This window comes from Anomaloglossus baeobatrachus, chromosome 2 (assembly GCF_048569485.1).
Source record: "Anomaloglossus baeobatrachus isolate aAnoBae1 chromosome 2, aAnoBae1.hap1, whole genome shotgun sequence".
Classification (NCBI taxonomy): domain Eukaryota; kingdom Metazoa; phylum Chordata; class Amphibia; order Anura; family Aromobatidae; genus Anomaloglossus; species Anomaloglossus baeobatrachus.
This window is the reverse complement of record NC_134354.1, coordinates 204,591,563-204,608,124: the sequence shown is the minus strand read 5'-3', so window position 1 is coordinate 204,608,124 and position 16,562 is coordinate 204,591,563.

Genomic DNA, 16,562 nt, shown 5'->3' with positions numbered 1-16,562 from the left:
CTTATTTCTTGATGAGTTGTACTTTTCAATGAAACCATTAGTTTTACCATATAGAGTACTGGAAAATGGGTGCGGTGAAATTGCAAAAAAAAGGCAACTACATTTTTTGGGATATTTTTTCACTGTGTTCACTGTATTGTAAAACTAACATGTCAGTATGATGCCTCAGGTCAGTACGAGTTTTTAGATACCAAACATGTACAGTATACTTTTAGTTTTATCTATGGGGTTAAAAAAATTCAGAAGTTTGTCTAAAAAAAAGAGTGGTACATTTGGCACCATTTTCTGAGACCCATAGCATTCTCATTTTTCAGGATATGTGGCTCAGAAATGGGTTATTTTTTGCGTCTTGAGCTGGCATTTTAAACTATACTATATTTGTGCAGATGCTACATTTTGATCATCTGTTATTGTATTTTTTAAAAAAATTTGCGGCAGACAAAAAGCATAATGTTGGCATTTGGAGTTTGTTTCTCACCATTGTCGCATGTAACAATTTGTCCTTTGAGTCTGTGTATCAAATCCATAACTATACTGGAAGCAAATCCATTTGCAGTATTGTAATTTGAAAATGGGTATGTGTAAATCTGCATGGACTAAAAGGATGTAGATAAATTGATAAATAGTAGTATATGCAATATATAGTCCAAAATGAGATTATAACTCCTTTGTTTTACTCAAAAAATGGCTGGAGATTAGTATAAAATGCTATCGGTCATTTTTGACCGAACAGTACAAGTGTAAAAAAAGTGGAGCAAAAAGTAAACAAAAAAAAATACCATAGAAAGAATTCCTCAATTGAGGAAAAGTCAATTAACCCCTTCAGCCTCCAGGCATTTTGCGTTCTTCCGGGGTTTTTTTCCCTTTCTTTCTTCCGAGAGCCGTAACTTTATATTTTTCTGTCAATCTTGCCATATAAAGGCTTGTTTTTTGCGGGACAAGTTGTAGTTTTAAATGGAACCATAAGTTTTACCATATAGTGTACTGGAAAACGGCAAAAAAATTCCAAGTGCGAAAAAATTTCAAAAAAAGTGTGATCGCAAAGTAGTTTTTGGAATATTTTATTCACCGTGTTCATTATATGTTAAAACTGTTGTATTGTTGTGATGCCTGAGGTCAGTGCGAGTTTGTAGACACCAAACATGTAAAGGTTTACTTTTATCTAAGGGGTTAAAAAAAATTCACAAGCTTGTCCAAAAAAAGTGGCGCACGTTCTGTGCCATTTTCCGAAACCCATAGCGTTCTCATTTTTCGTTATCTATGGCTCAGTGATGGCTTATTTTTTGCATCTCAAGCTGAAGTTTTTACTCGTACTATTTTTCCACAGATGCTACATTTTTTATCGCCTATTATTGCATTTTGTGCAAAATTCACGGCGACCAAAAAAATGTAATTTTGGCATTTGGAATTTTTTTGCTGCTATGCCATTTACCAATCAGATTAATTGATTTTACATTTTGATAGCTCGGGCATTTCTGAACGCGGCGATACCAAATATGTGTATATTTTTTATTTTTTTAACCCTTTCATTTTCAACGGGGTAAAAGGGAGGCGATTTGAACTTTTAGTTTTTTTTATATTTTTTTAATTTTTTAAAACTTTTTTTTACCTTTTTTTTATTTTACTAGTCCCCCTAGGGGGCTATAGTGATCAGCAATCTGATCGCTCTGCCATAGCTCCAGATCACAGCTCCAGAGCTAAGACCTGCAGATGTGCTGCTTTACTTTCAATGCCAAAACAAGAATGCCGCGGAGACACCATCACATGTTTCTCAACGATGGCAGAAAACTAGCCAGATCTTTCACTGGGAAGGAACAACCACGGGAAGGGCAGTCTCCAGTCAAGGAAACCGCCTATACCAAAACATGGTATCCATTCACAGGCAGCTGTTTTGGGGTATTTGCCCCTCATCAATGTGGAGTAAGAAACTGGCTAGTGGGAGCAATGCCTAGTAGAAGACTACATAGGTAAGGATGGTTGACCTCGGGGAGATAAACATGTAAAACCGCGGAGACACCATCACGTGTTTCTCAACACATTAACACTAGAACGAGGCCCCCTGGGAAAATATGCAAAACAAGAATGCCGCGGAGACACCATCACATGTTTCTCAACGCTGGCAGGAAAATATCCAGGTCTTTCACCGGGAAGGAACAACCATGGGAAGGGCAGTCTCCAGTCAATGAAACCGCCTATATCAAAACATGGTATCCATCCACAGACAGCTGTTTCGGGGTATTTGCCCCTCATCAGTGTGGAGTAGGAAACTGGCTAGTGGTAGCAGTTTCCTGCCAGCATTGAGAAAGTTGAGAAGCGATTCCACCAACGACTAGGAAGCACACGTCACCTGTTGAAAACAGCCGATATGTGCGCGGATCGCCGCGGCCTGCCCACAGCAGGGGGCGGGGATTAACCGCACATGATCCATGATGTACCCAGTACATCATGGGTCATTAAGGGGTTAACCACAAGTTTCAGAACCGTATAATGAATTTTTAGAAAAATATCAAATTTCAAATTCGGTCATTTTTTATCAAACTGAACAGCAGGGTTAATGCCATGCATGCTCTATTGCTAAATCAGGCAATTCTAACTTACATAAATGTGCTTGAAGGTATGTGCATTAGGTTTGTGCCAGAAATTAAGCTATATATTTGGCTGAGTTAAAGAGCTGAGTAAAATCATTTGACGCAAATCAAGTTTGCTTTCAAATGCTCCAAGAAATTCAGATTCTCCAGAATCTTACTTTTTTCAATTCGATTTGCTCAAATGAATCATGCTATAAAGCCTATGCTTTCTATTAAATCTGTACCCTGCTCTGTGTGCAGGCTTAGACCTGAGCTGTGTGCTCCTGTCTGCAGAGCTGTGCACTGTTGAAGGGCTTTTCGAGCAAATGATGGGAATTTCAGGACAAACACGACCACTGACCAGCAAGTTTTTAAAATGCTTGCTAAATAGGAATATACACAAGTTCTACATTTATTTACTCTTTAACTCTTTTTAGGGTCGTGAAGAGGTTGAAATACCTTATGCTTATCTTGCCCATCACCTTTCATGGTGCTGAAGCTCCACACTCATGGTTTTCTTTCTCTATTGGCTCTGGTCTTTTCTCCCATTTTCACTGTTCAGCCCCTCCAGTGTAGGCCTAAAGTGATGTCTTGATAGCACTATATGATGCATGACATTGCATGAGTAGTGGAGGCATTGAAGAATGAAGAAGAATGAAGATAGAAAAAAGACTAGGTCAAGATGGAGCAAGTGAGCCAGAGGGACACTCAGCGGGGAACTGTGGCATCAGGAAATGTGAGGGCTGTGGTGAGTCTATTTTTTTTTTATTATTGTTTAACTCCTCCTCTTCTTTACCCCTGTAAATTGAATTTCTCAGCCAAATTCAAGCGAATCCCTTACTTCGAATTTTGTCTTATTTGCTCTCTGTTATTTTATCTTTAAAGTGGTTGTCCACTAATAGAACAACCCTTTCTGATTCCACATGGTTCCTCCAGGTAAAATAAAAAAAGCCTATACTCACCTCCACATTCAGCGCGGTTCCAGCAATGCCTGGACTTGTGGTGTTGGGGCTCACATGAAAATGTAACATCACGCAAGCCCTGCTTACAGTCAGCACCAGCTTCTGTCTTCCCACCTTCAGACAAACAAGGTAATAAACAGGAAGTGCTTACATCCTGTTGATTGCTCCTGTTTCCAAAGGCAGAGAGACAGAAGCTGATTGGATGTGGGGCCCTCGTGACCTCACAATGTCATGTGAGCCCCGACATCACAAGTCCAGGCACCGCTAGAACCGCGTCAACTGTGCAGGTGAGTATAGGCTTTTTTTATTATACCTAGGGGAAACATGTGGAATCAGAAGGGGTTGTCCTAGTAGTAGACAACCCCTTTATTCTCCTCACTAATATTTTATGTTGAATATTACTTTTAGCTTTTCTAGAGATCTCAATACTAATCTAGAGATCTCTTTTAGAATAACATTATATACCTTGTGATAATGCCTAATACCAGTATTTCACTATCTCAATTTGACATTTGTTATTTTATCAACTGTTGTATATTTTGGTTATGAGAATGCAATGTGTTATATCAGTATTTCCTATTAATACTTTGCTCAATAAAATTGAATAGTTTGTAAATAATTACTCAATGTAAAATATGTGAAATACAATAATGTGTATTAAATGAAATAGATTGCATAGAATAAATAAATGTAATGTTACTAACTAAATCTATTAAAATGACCTATTGATTATGTTTTTCTTTTAATGGTCCAACTTTAAGATGGAACGCAGCAGAGATAGAGGTATGGAATCAATAGCAATAACATTGATATACACATACAATGAAATATTTCTTGATTGGAAAAGTGCCTACAGACCTTCAGAAAACACCAAGCAAGTTGTTATTCTTTGCAATTCACAATATATACTATAACAAATACGTTTACTGTATATTTCAGGAATATTATTGTCATGAAGAGGTGTACTTGGTGTGTAATAACGTCTAAGTGTTAACACTCATCTGGTGAGAAGAATACAGAAAACCGCTTCCTTAAAATTGGACACGCGAACCCAAGGCATTGGCACAGCAGCCTAGAAGACACGTGGAACAGTATGGACCTGAAAAATCAGGATATGCACGACAGCAGACAAAGAAGCAAGGCATGAAACACCAAAAGCCACATAACTAGGAGAGCAGAAGAAGCAAAAAACAGCAGGTCTAAAACAGAAATTGGATATAGGTTGTAGAACTGATAGAATAGCATCATGTACTATAATGTGAACAGACTCTAATATCAATCTGTTAATGGTTTGCAGTAAACAATAGGTTGACCAAATTGACTAAGAAACAATAAACGCAAGTTGTAGTATCAATAACAAATTGAAGCATAATGAGAACAGTCTATAATAACAGTTAGTAATGCCATTAATAAATGATTGGTTAACCAGCAGGTCTCAGAAGCAAAGGAATTCAAATGATTGAATCTGTAGTACTGTGAGGTGATGATGGCAACAGAAGACACTGAATGGTGGCAAACTAAATAAACAGCCTCTGCACTCAATACAATGGCAATACTTTGACACGGTCATGTGTCCAAGTAGGCCTTAAAAGACCTTGGGAGATAATGTCTCTGAAGAACGCCAGACCATTTCTAAGACCTGATGTAGAGCACAACAAAGGGCCATGGTGGAAGGGAGCAGAACTTTGCCCTCAAAACTAGTCCGATGAATAATAGTACCCCTCTTCAGCACCCAACACAGATGACAAGAAAGAGGATGCTTGGAATAAAATCGCTTGAGCAAGACTGGAGCATTAATGTCTTTTTAAGCACCCAGTATTTCTCCTCAGGACCATATCCCTTTCAGTCTATTAAAAAGAATAAATTACGACATACTTTCTCATATTTCAGAATTGGTTTAATCTCATACTCTGTGACAGATCACAGGCAGAAGCAGGAACTGTCTTTACTATAGGAAAGAATTTATCAAGATACGAAGGACGATTAGAGGGATTTGAAAATCATTAGGAATTTTTAGCATAGGAGGTGCAGTAATTGTAAAAGAAAAGCGACCGGATTAATTTTCTGAACAATATAAAATAGGACAATGAAGTAAGGTGCCAACGTTTTGAACAGTGGAAAGGAAAGGTGCCAAATTAGAATGCACCTCAGTTCAAATGTTATGTATATCCTGAAAGACGGTTTGACAGCAGGAAGAAGATTTATTGGTGCAACTGAGGAAGATAAGATTTATGACTATACACTGTGACAAACAAAGATATTCCCGAATATTCTGAAAGTGAATTGAGAGCAAATTCAGCCCAAGGAAGAAGATCCAACAAATTATTTTGTTTTGAGTTGGACAAAATGTGTAAATATTGCATCATTGATTGCTTGATTGATTGATTTTCTCAATTTGCCCGTTGCTTTGTGGATGATAGGCTGAGAAGAAGTGTAAGAAGATTGCAGAGTGCGCTATAGAACTTGGAAACAATTTTCACACCATGGCCAGAGAATATGAGAGAGGGGAGACTGTAGAACCGAAAAATTTCTTAGAAAAACACTTTAACCAACTGTGAAACAGATGGAAGTCATGATATTGTAACAAAATAGGAAAAAACACTACAACTCAGATAGTACTGATTTCCTGCTCCTTAGTAAGATCTGCCACAAAGTTCATAGAAACCTCAGCAAGGGCTCATGTGATGTAGGGGGAGGCTGAAGAGGACCAAGATACACTTTATGTGAGAATTAGAACTGTGTACACTGAAAGCAAGATAGATGCTATTAGTTATTTAATATTTTATCTCTATTCAGACCACAAGTAGAAATTAGGAGTTTAGAAGTACATTTCATTACTGGGTATGAGAAGAGTGGGTCTAAGATAATATTTTTAGAAGCAGTGCTTTTAAGACTAAAGAACATTCTTTATGTGGAGAATTAGAAAAAGAAGCGATATTAGCAAAAATACTTATGGTTCACACATGAGGGTGCATGTTCAGAAGCATTACAATGATCAAAGGCCTCAAATAAAGCATCACCCCTACTGTTCTTTTGTGCTGGATTGTAGGTGACGATAATGTGAAACCGTGATCAGAAAAGTGACCATCATGCTTTGGTAGAGATTTATTAGAAGACTGAATATATTGTTGATTTTTTTAAGGTCAGTATAGATGATTACTGGGAACGTAGCTCCTTCAAGTAGATGTTATGATTCCTCAAGAGCTAATTTTATGAAAAATAGCTCATGGTCACCAATGGAATAATTCTAGTTTTCTGGAAAAAAAAATTTGGAAAATAATCTGCAGTAATGATTTCTTGATCCAGAGGAATTTTGTGAAAAAATTGTTCCTACACCAATAGCAGATGCATCTGCTTCAAGGAAAAACATCAGATGACATCAGAATACTATAGGACAGGGCAGTACAAAAACATGATTTAAGTTCTTGGATGATTTGAACAGCAGAATCTAAGCAGTTTCAAGAATTAGTTCCTTTCAGATTTAAGGCTGTAAAAGGAGCAACCACTTGTCAGTAGTTGTTAATAAAAAACGAGAAAAAATTGTAAATCCAACGAATCCTTGGAGGGCTTTAAGACTATTGGGTTGAGGAACAAAAAAAGTGAGTATCAAGCACCAATATGAATAAAATTCAAAGTTTCTTGCATCATTAAAATTATGATAAAACGCAGAACACCTGGCACGTGTCGTACATCAGTCCTTCTTAGGCACCTGCTATGGAGGCCGGATGAATACTACCTGTGCCTTCCCTATCGCCAAAGGAGAGAAATCCTTTACCTCATACACCACTGGTGTGAATTATCCTATCAACCATAGGATAAATTGTCAATCAATGTATGTAGTCTACCTCTTGTGATGTATGTATGGCCTCCAATATGTGGACCACATTGTACAAACCATGCATGCTTGTCTCAATAAGCACAGGCATAATATTCAAACAGGCTTCCAATTACATAGTCTGTTGAAACATTATAACACTTTTTGCAACAGAGACCCTAAATTGATGAATCTCACTATTATAGATCATGTAATTGATACTGATCCTGACCGTTTAAATAGCCTAATAAAAAAAGAAAGCTTCTGGATTTTTAAGTTAGGTACCCCAGCACCTGAGCATTATCTTACCATTGAGAATGTTGCCAAACACTGACTATATCTTTTTAATCTTGGGTTTCACATCATTCCCCCTTCCTTATCAATCATTTATGAGTATTTGTGATTCTCTTGTTATGAGTCATGATAGGGTAATTCAAGATTTACCCATATATATGAGGTTCTTGCATGTATGTGTTTATCTATAGTGTGGACATGAACACGCGTGTATATTTGTGGTGGCATACACGCATCCACATGTCCCCACCTTTTTATGTATCTTGTCTATTTATTTTTAAATTTGTCAAAATTTCCTACAATTTGGCCATAGTCCTAGATTGCGTTTTTATTTTTTACCGACATTATAGAGGTTAATTATGTATTTATTGCATTCAATCATTGTCATGTATTGTATCCAATCAATGTGGCCTTTTATCAATATATGTCATTTCCTTACCCTCACCCTCTATACCACCTGATGAAGATAGCATATGCTATTGAAACGCATTGTGGCCAGTTAGAGGGTTCAAAAAAAAGGTTTGTTTCTTATCCTTGGACTAAATCGTTTTGTTCCCTAGTGCTCCATCTGACCATCATTATTGCTCCATTCATATATTTATATCCCGGCCGAGGAATTAACGGCAGGAGCAGCTCTGGCAATACGGGGGTTCACGAATTAATAAAGGACCTGCGGTTGCCTGGTTACCGGGCATATGAGAAGCACATGGCAGGATCTGTGGTGACATACTTTTGGTTTCCTCCGATCACATGGTAAAACCCGGATTCACTTCCGTCCAGCCAGCACGGATTCCACCAGCTCCTGCAGCCAATTATATTTACCTTGACTAGGGTTGTGCAGGGGTGAACATCTCCAATAGGTGAGGATCTTCTTGGCACAATTGTCTTTTATCCACTACCACCAGGTACTATCACAGGCATCCCTTTTCTATCTTCCTCATACATATGTGACATTCTGGATCACACCCGCATATTCTATGTGAAGTGAGCAGGTATTACTTTCTCAATGTAGGTCTATGAGACTCAGAATGAGGCTAGATAATCTAATCCTGATTCTCACAGACTTGAGAAAATGAAGAGAGTTACGTCAGTTGCACACTGAAGAAGAGTTGTGGTCCAGCAGGTCACAAAAAAACACACAGAATTTATGATATGCTAAAGCTGCCCATACAGTTTTGATACTAGTCAGTCAACTACTTATTAGGCACTGAAATTGATCCATCCCAACTGCCCCATATATATATGGATGATGGGTATTCAGTAGAGATGAGCGATGTTCGAGTCGAACGGTTCGCCTATTTCATGTTCGAGTGATTTTGGGGGGTGTTCGAGTCATTCGACGAACTCGAACGAATTGCTAAACGTTCGGCAGTTCAAGTTACATTCGAGAACGGTTCGATCACCAAAAGCGTGGTTTTTCACAGTAAGTATGTGCGCACGTTGCGTATCTGCATGCGTCCTGCATCCCCAGCACAATCCTTCTCTCTTTCCTACTCACCGATCACGAGCGCCTCGCTGCACGGCTGTCACAAATCTCCGGCGGGTTTTCCTCTTTTGAAAATGGCTGCCGCTTCATTATTCAATCAGGTATTCCATGCCTTCCCTGCCTACCGGCGCCCATGATTGGTTGCAATCAGACACGCCCCCACGATGAGTGACAGCTGTCTCACTGCAACCAATCACAGCCGCCGGCAGGTGAGTCTATATCATGCAGTAAAATAAATAAATAAATAATAAATAAAAAAAATGCGGTCCCCCCCAATTTTGATACCAGTCAAGATAAAGCCACACGGCTGGAGGCTGGTATTTTCAGGAAGGGGAGCGCCACTTTATGGGAAGCAGCCGCCCGGAATTGACGCATCCATTAGATGCGGCAGTCCCGGGACTCTACCCAGCTCATCCCGAATTGCCCTCGTGCGGTGGCAATCGGGGTAATAATGGGGTTAATCATGACAAGCGTCTCCCCGAGACACCTTCCATGATTAACCTGTAAGTGAAAGAAACCCACACAGCGAAAAATCCTTTATTTGGAATAAAAGACAAAAAAAACCCTCATTTACCTCTTTATTAATCCCCAAACAACAATCCAGGTCCGAAGTAATCCACACGACACTGTCAGGTCTGCTAAATGAAGATGACAGGAAGCTCCGTAGAACACGAGCGCTTTGTGAACTCTCCACGCAGCACCTGAAGTGAGCCGCGCTGTCACCAGAGACTTCACTCTGCAATGCAGACGTCAAGATAACCAAATCTTCCTATGTTCCTCATTAGAGCCAGTGGCTCAATGGTTAGAGCTACTGCCTAAGAAGCATTAGTTCACGATTTCAAGTCCCGGCTGCCCCGGTAAAGAATTTAATTTATTTTTAATTTTAAATTATAATTATTATTTATTTAGAATTATAATTTAATTTAATTTAATTATGCACTGAGGGGAGGACCCGGACATCAGCTGTGAGCCATGGGCCACACCTCTAAAATCGGAGCAGTTCACGGAATGAGGCTGCATTGCTCTCTCCTCTCTCTCCTCTCTCTCTTCTCTCTCTCTCTTCTCTCTTTCTCTCTCTTGTTCTCTCTCTCTCTTGTTCTCTCTCTCTCTTTCTCTCTCTTTTTCTCTCTTTCTCTCTTTTTTTCTCTCTTGTTCTCTCTTTCTCCTCTCTCTCACCTCTCTCTCCTCTCCTCTCTTCTCTCTCTCTCTTCTCTCTCTCTTCTCTCTCTTTCTCTCTCTTGTTCTCTCTCTTGTTCTCTCTTTCTCTCCTGTTCTCTCTCTCTTTCTCTCTTTCGTCTCTCTTTCTCTCTCTTTCTCTCTCTTTCACTCTCTCTTTCTCTCTCTTTCTCTCTCTTTTTCTCTCTCTCCTTTCTCTCTCTTCTCTCTCTCCCTCTCTCTTCTCTCTCTCTCCCTCTCTCTTCTCTCTCATCTCTCTCTTCTCTCTCATCTCTCTCTTCTCTCCTCTTCTCTCTCTCTTCTCTCCTCTCTCTCTCTCTCTCTCTCCCTCTGTCTTCTCTTTTCTCTCTCTTTTCTCTCCCCCTCTCTCTCTTCTCTTTTCTCTCTTTTCTCTATCTTTTCTCTCTCTTTTCTCTCTCTCAGACCTGGCGATGATCAGCTGATGTGGTCACCTGATGCAATCAGCTGACACTATTAGGGTGGCTTTACACGCTGCGACATCGCTAGCCGTTCTCTCTCTCTTTCTCTCTTTCTCTCTTTCTCTCTCTTTCTCTCTCTCTTCTCTCTCTCTCTCTCTCCCTCTCTCTTCTCTCTCATATCTCTCTTCTCTCCTCTTCTCTCTTCTCTCTCCCTTTCTCTTCTCTTTTCTCTCTCTTTTCTCTCCCCCTCTCTCTCTTCTCTTTTTTCTCTTTTCTCTCTCTTTTCTCTCTCTCAGACCTGGCGATGATCAGCTGATGTGGTAACCTGACAGAATCAGCTGACACTATTAGGGTGGCTTTACACGCTGCGACATCGCTAGCCGATGCTAGCGATGGCGAGTGTGATAGCACCCGCCCCTATCGTTATGGCAATATGTGGCGATCGCTGCCGTAGCGAACATTATCGCTATGGCAGCGTCACACGTACTTACCTGCTCAGCGGCGTTGCTGTGACCGGCAAACCGCCTCCTTTCTAAGAAAGGAGTGACGTCATGAAGCGGCCACCCAATCAAAGCGGAGGAGCGGAGATGAGCGGGACGAACATCCCGCCCACCTTCTTCCTTCCTCATTGCTGGCATGTGGCAGGTAAGGAGAGGTTCCTCGTTCCTGTGGAGTCACATGTAGCGATGTGTGCTGCCGCAGGGATGAGGAACAACTTCGCCCCAGCGACAACAGCGATAATTGGGAGAGGACCCCCATGTCAACGAGGAGCGATTTTGGACGTTTTTGCAACAATCCAAAATCGCTCCTAGGAGTCATACACAACGAGATCGCTACAGCGGCCGGATTTGTGTCACAAAATCCGTGACCCCAACAAGATCACTGTAGCGATCTCATAGCGTGTAAAGCCCTCTTTAGTCGAGCGGTGAGGCTGGCTTTTTACCACCCGGCCGGCTAAACTATCAGCTGCTGCTGTCGGACAGGAGTCTGCACAGAAGTGTGTAGTTTGTTTTTTTTTGCACTGATGCATTAGCTGATTGTGTAAAAGCCGTTTATACAATCAGCTGCTGTGTCATGTGATTCAGGCCCTTGAACCTGACACATCATCTGATCGCTTTGCCTTCCAGCAAACCGATCAGATGATATTGGATCTGGATTGGACGGCGCGGTAGCCTTGACCCAGGATTACTGCGGCGGGGGGTTCTTTATTTCAATAAAGATGGAGTCACTAATTGTGTTGTGTTTTATTTCTAATAAAAATATTTTTCTGTGTGTTGTGTTTTTTTTTATTTGTACTAGAAATTCATGGTGGCCATGTCTAATATTGGCGTGACACCATGAATTACGAGCTTAGGGCCAGTTGGTAATATGCAGCTAACCCTAACCCCATTATTACCCAGCGAACCACCCGTCACCAGGGCAGCCGAAAGAGTTAGATACAGCGCCAGAATATGGCACTTCTATGAAAGCGCCATATTTTGGGGCGGCTGCGGACTGCAATTCAAAGCAGGGTGCCCAGAAAGCTTGGGTACCTTGCGCTGCTGATTCCAATCCCCAGCTGCCTAGTTGTACCTTGCTGGACACAAAAATTGGGCGAAGCACACGTAATTATTTTTTTTAATTATTTCATGAAATTCCTAAAATAATTAAAAAGAAAAAGGGCTTCCCTATATTTTTGGTTCCCAGCCGGGTACAAATAGGCAGTTAGAGGGTTGGGGGCAGCTTGTAGCTGCCTGCTGTACCTGGCTAGCATACAAAAACATGGCAAAGTCCACATATATTTTTTGGGGGCAAAAAACTCCTGAATACAGTCCTGGATGAAGTATGCTGGGCCTTGGAGTTCTGCAGATGCTGTCTGCTGTCTGTCTGTATGGAGGAGAGCAGACAGCAGCTGCAGAACTACAAGACTCAACATCCTCCATACAGGACTGTATGCTGGAGGGAGAGGCAGGTGGAGCAGATCTACAAGGCTTAGCATGCTCCATTCACTAGTGTATGCAGGAGAGCAGACAGCAGCTGCAGAACGACAAGGCTTAGCATACTACATCCAGGAATGTATGCAGGAGTTTTTTGCCCCCCAAAAAAATTACGTGGGCTTCGCCATATTTTTGCATGCTAGCCAGGTACAGCAGCCCTTTTTTTTTAATTATTTCACGAATTTCATGAAATAATTAAAAAAAAAAATGAAGTGGGCTTCGCTCAATTTTGTGTGTCCAGCCAGGTACAACCAGGAAGCTGGGAATTGGAATCCGCAGCACAGGTTGGCCCGAGCTTTCTGGGCCCCTCTACTGTAAATGGCAGTCTGCATGCTCCCCAGAAAATAGCGCTTTATAGAAGCGGCATCATCTCGCGCTGTATCCAACTCTTCCAGCAGCCCTGAAGGCGGTTGGCTTGCTGGGTAATAATGGGTTAATACTAGCTTTGTTTTACTAGCTAGTATTAAGCCAGAGATTCTTAATGTCAGGCAAGTTTGACCCGACCATTAAGAATCTCCAATAAAGGGTTAAAAAAAAGACACCACACAGAGAAAAAATACTTTAATAGAAATAAATACACAGACACATTAGAGACTCCATGTTTATTACTCCCTGTCAGCCCTCCACGATTCTGGTCTTCTGTCTTCTTTCTCCTTCAACCCATGCAGCTCTGCTACATCAGACAGCACTGCATGGGAGGAAGACGCTGCTACTCCGTGCAGTCTAATCACTCAGTGAGTGAGCAGAGGCTGCATGCTGTAAGCGGTGATGTCACCGCTGACAGGCGGGTTACTATAGCAACGGTGCTCCGATCACGTGATTCCCGGTGCCGCAATTCACCGGCTGTGGCAGCCAGTCCTTGCATGTGGGCTGACTCTGTAAAGAGCGCCCACATGCAGGAACTGGGAAGCCGATCATGTGCCAGAGCATCTCGCTGGTACACGAAGATGCTGGTACGAGCACCGCGTACCGGAGAGATGCACTGACAGGACCTAGCATGACGTCTAGCCATGTGACCAGTCTGTAGCCAATGAGATAATAGACAAGTGAATGGTCACATGGCTATTTTGACGTCACGGAAGGTCCTATCATCAGTGCTGGTTATCCAGAGGATGCAGCGATTATTGGAAGGAAAAGCGGCTGGAGACAGAGTGCAGGACGCGTCGCGGGGACCTGTAAGTGTAATGGCAATGTTTATTAACTGTATGTGTACATATATAATGTGTTTTTAAGTGTTTGTTTATGCCTGCCATTGTTTCCAATGGGGTTCGAGTTGGTTCGTCAAACGTTCGTCGAACGTTCGACGAACTTGTCCTCCGTTCGACGAACCGAACTCGAACTCTAGGGGGGTGGCTCATCTCTAGTATTCAGTGGTTAGAAGCAAACATTATAATGCCATAATCTGGGCAGACCCAAAATTAAACCATTATACAACCTGTACCAGCGGATAACGACTCCCAGTCTTACACAAAATCCAGGACTATATATTGAGAATCTATGTAAAGTCTATGGCTCTAAAAATAACCCGTCACTGAATTCATGCTGCACAAACCACGGGTAGCATTGATCAGAGCTTGGATGAATTATTGCAGTGGATAAAGTTTTTCTCAGAACAGACATTTCAGGGAACATAAAATTGAAAATAGCTCCTGGACAGCCTCTCACCACATGATGCTTCAGGTGACTGACAGATCTTTCGTGATGTACACACATGTGAAAGACCTGTCAATCAACTAGAAAGGTGAAGGTAGAAGCCAGCCAACAGCAATGCTGAAAGAATTTTGTTACATAGCTAGGCTCAGATTCATGCTCCCTGTGATTTGGGCAGCATGAATTGGGTGACAAGGTCCCCTTAATCCTATCACAAGAGTTTATACCAGACTGGCCTGAGAATAAACAATAAACCTCACTCAAATATCCATTTTGTAAGACCACATGCACACGCTAAGTATTTGGTGAGCTTTTTACCTCAGTATTTGTAAGCCAAAACCAGGAGTGGGTGATAAATACAGAAGTAGTACCTGTGTTTCTATTATACTTTCCCTCTGATTGTTCCACTCCTGGTTTACAAATGCTAGGTAAAAACTCAAAAACTACTCAATGTGTGCACATGGCTTTAGGGTCTGTTATCCCAATTTGCTGCTGACCCACCTCTGAATTCGGCAGTGTATTATAGTAGCAGCTGTGGATAAGATTTTACAAAACCTCATCCACATAAGATTTGTAAAAAATCAGCAATGTAACTGACCTATTGTGCAGGATTTATTCCACGGTCAATCTATTATATATATTTTCACTGCTAGCTTCACCCTTTTCATTGTGGAGCGAGAAACCTACAGCAAATCTGCATGATTTACTGCTGATATATCAATGAACTTTCCGGAACCAATCACTTAGGCCTCTGTCACACGTTTGTGCCTCCAGTATGTGTTTGACAGTTTTCTCACGTACCGGAGACACGTACACACGTGGACCTATGTATTCCTAATGGTTTGGACACACGTACGTATTTTAGAACGGAACGTGTGTCCGTTCCATACTTACGTGTGTACGTGTGTTTCTCACGCCGACATGTCTGTTTTTCTCCGGCATCATGGGTGTCACACGGCCCGCACCCGTACCACACGGATGTAGTGTGGATGCGGTCCCGTGTGACACACACCGGAGAAACACGTGTCATTATTTTAAAATAAAAAAAAACACATACTCATCTCCATAAGCCCTGCAAAATCTTCCGCTGCAAACAGTTGCTGGCGACTGCCACTCCTTATGAGCGTGTAAAGGAGAGGTGGGTGTGATGTCATGGGCGCTAATCTCCGCCTCTCCGCTCGGCCGGAAGCAGCATCAGCGGGGAGTGGGCGGGGCTGGATCCGAAGATCAGTACCCTGGACAGCACCAAGGACCACGTGAGTATTCAAATTACCGGTTCTCTATGTGTTATCGCAGATAGCACACGTAGAACACATGTGGCCCGCACGTACCAGAGACACGTACTTACTAAATGCAAAACGCAAGGAAAATACGTGTCTCGAGGCACGTGCGTGATTTTCACGTGAGTGTGACAGAGGCCTTACATTGTAACATACCCTTACATTGTTGTCACCATCATCAAGATCCTATCCCAATATGTAGTAGGTGTAATAATAATATTAGAAATGCCTTCAGTTACAGCAGAAATGATCAGTTATGTCACTTACCTCATGTGCAGGGCATTACAGTAGAGTATGTATCCATGGTTACAACCATGCATAAAGTGACAGTTAGTTGCTACTGGTCACACCATAAATACCTAAGGTACTGTAATGCCTTGCACTTGAGGTAAGTGACATACAGTAGCTAATCAAGAGAGCTGTACTACATATTTTCTAATTTTACTATTATTATTACTACATCTACTACATATTGGGATAAGGATGAGTTTAATTTTTGAATGACATCATTAATTTTACCACAGAGTGTACTGGAAAATGGGGAAAAAATTCCAAACATGAAGAAATTATGAGAAAAATATAACTCCGGCATGGTTGTTTGGGAATTGTTTTTACAGTGTACATTATGTGTATTTTTTAGTGTCTATTTTTAATGGGTTTTTTATGGTTTCTATATTTTTTAAAAAAATTTTTTTTACATTTTCAGTGTTTTTTAATAGTCTCCTTAGGGGGCTTAAAGCTATGATTATCTGATCACCTATGCTATATATACAGCAATGCCAAATAGGGAAAATCACTGTGTCTTTTGTAGCCCAAATGAGCACTGTAAAGATAAGCAGTGAGGTCTTTAACAGACCCCCTGCAGTCATAGCAAAACCCACTGGTGACCCGCGATCATGTCACAAGCACACTAATGGGCACTTAGAATGGTGCACCTC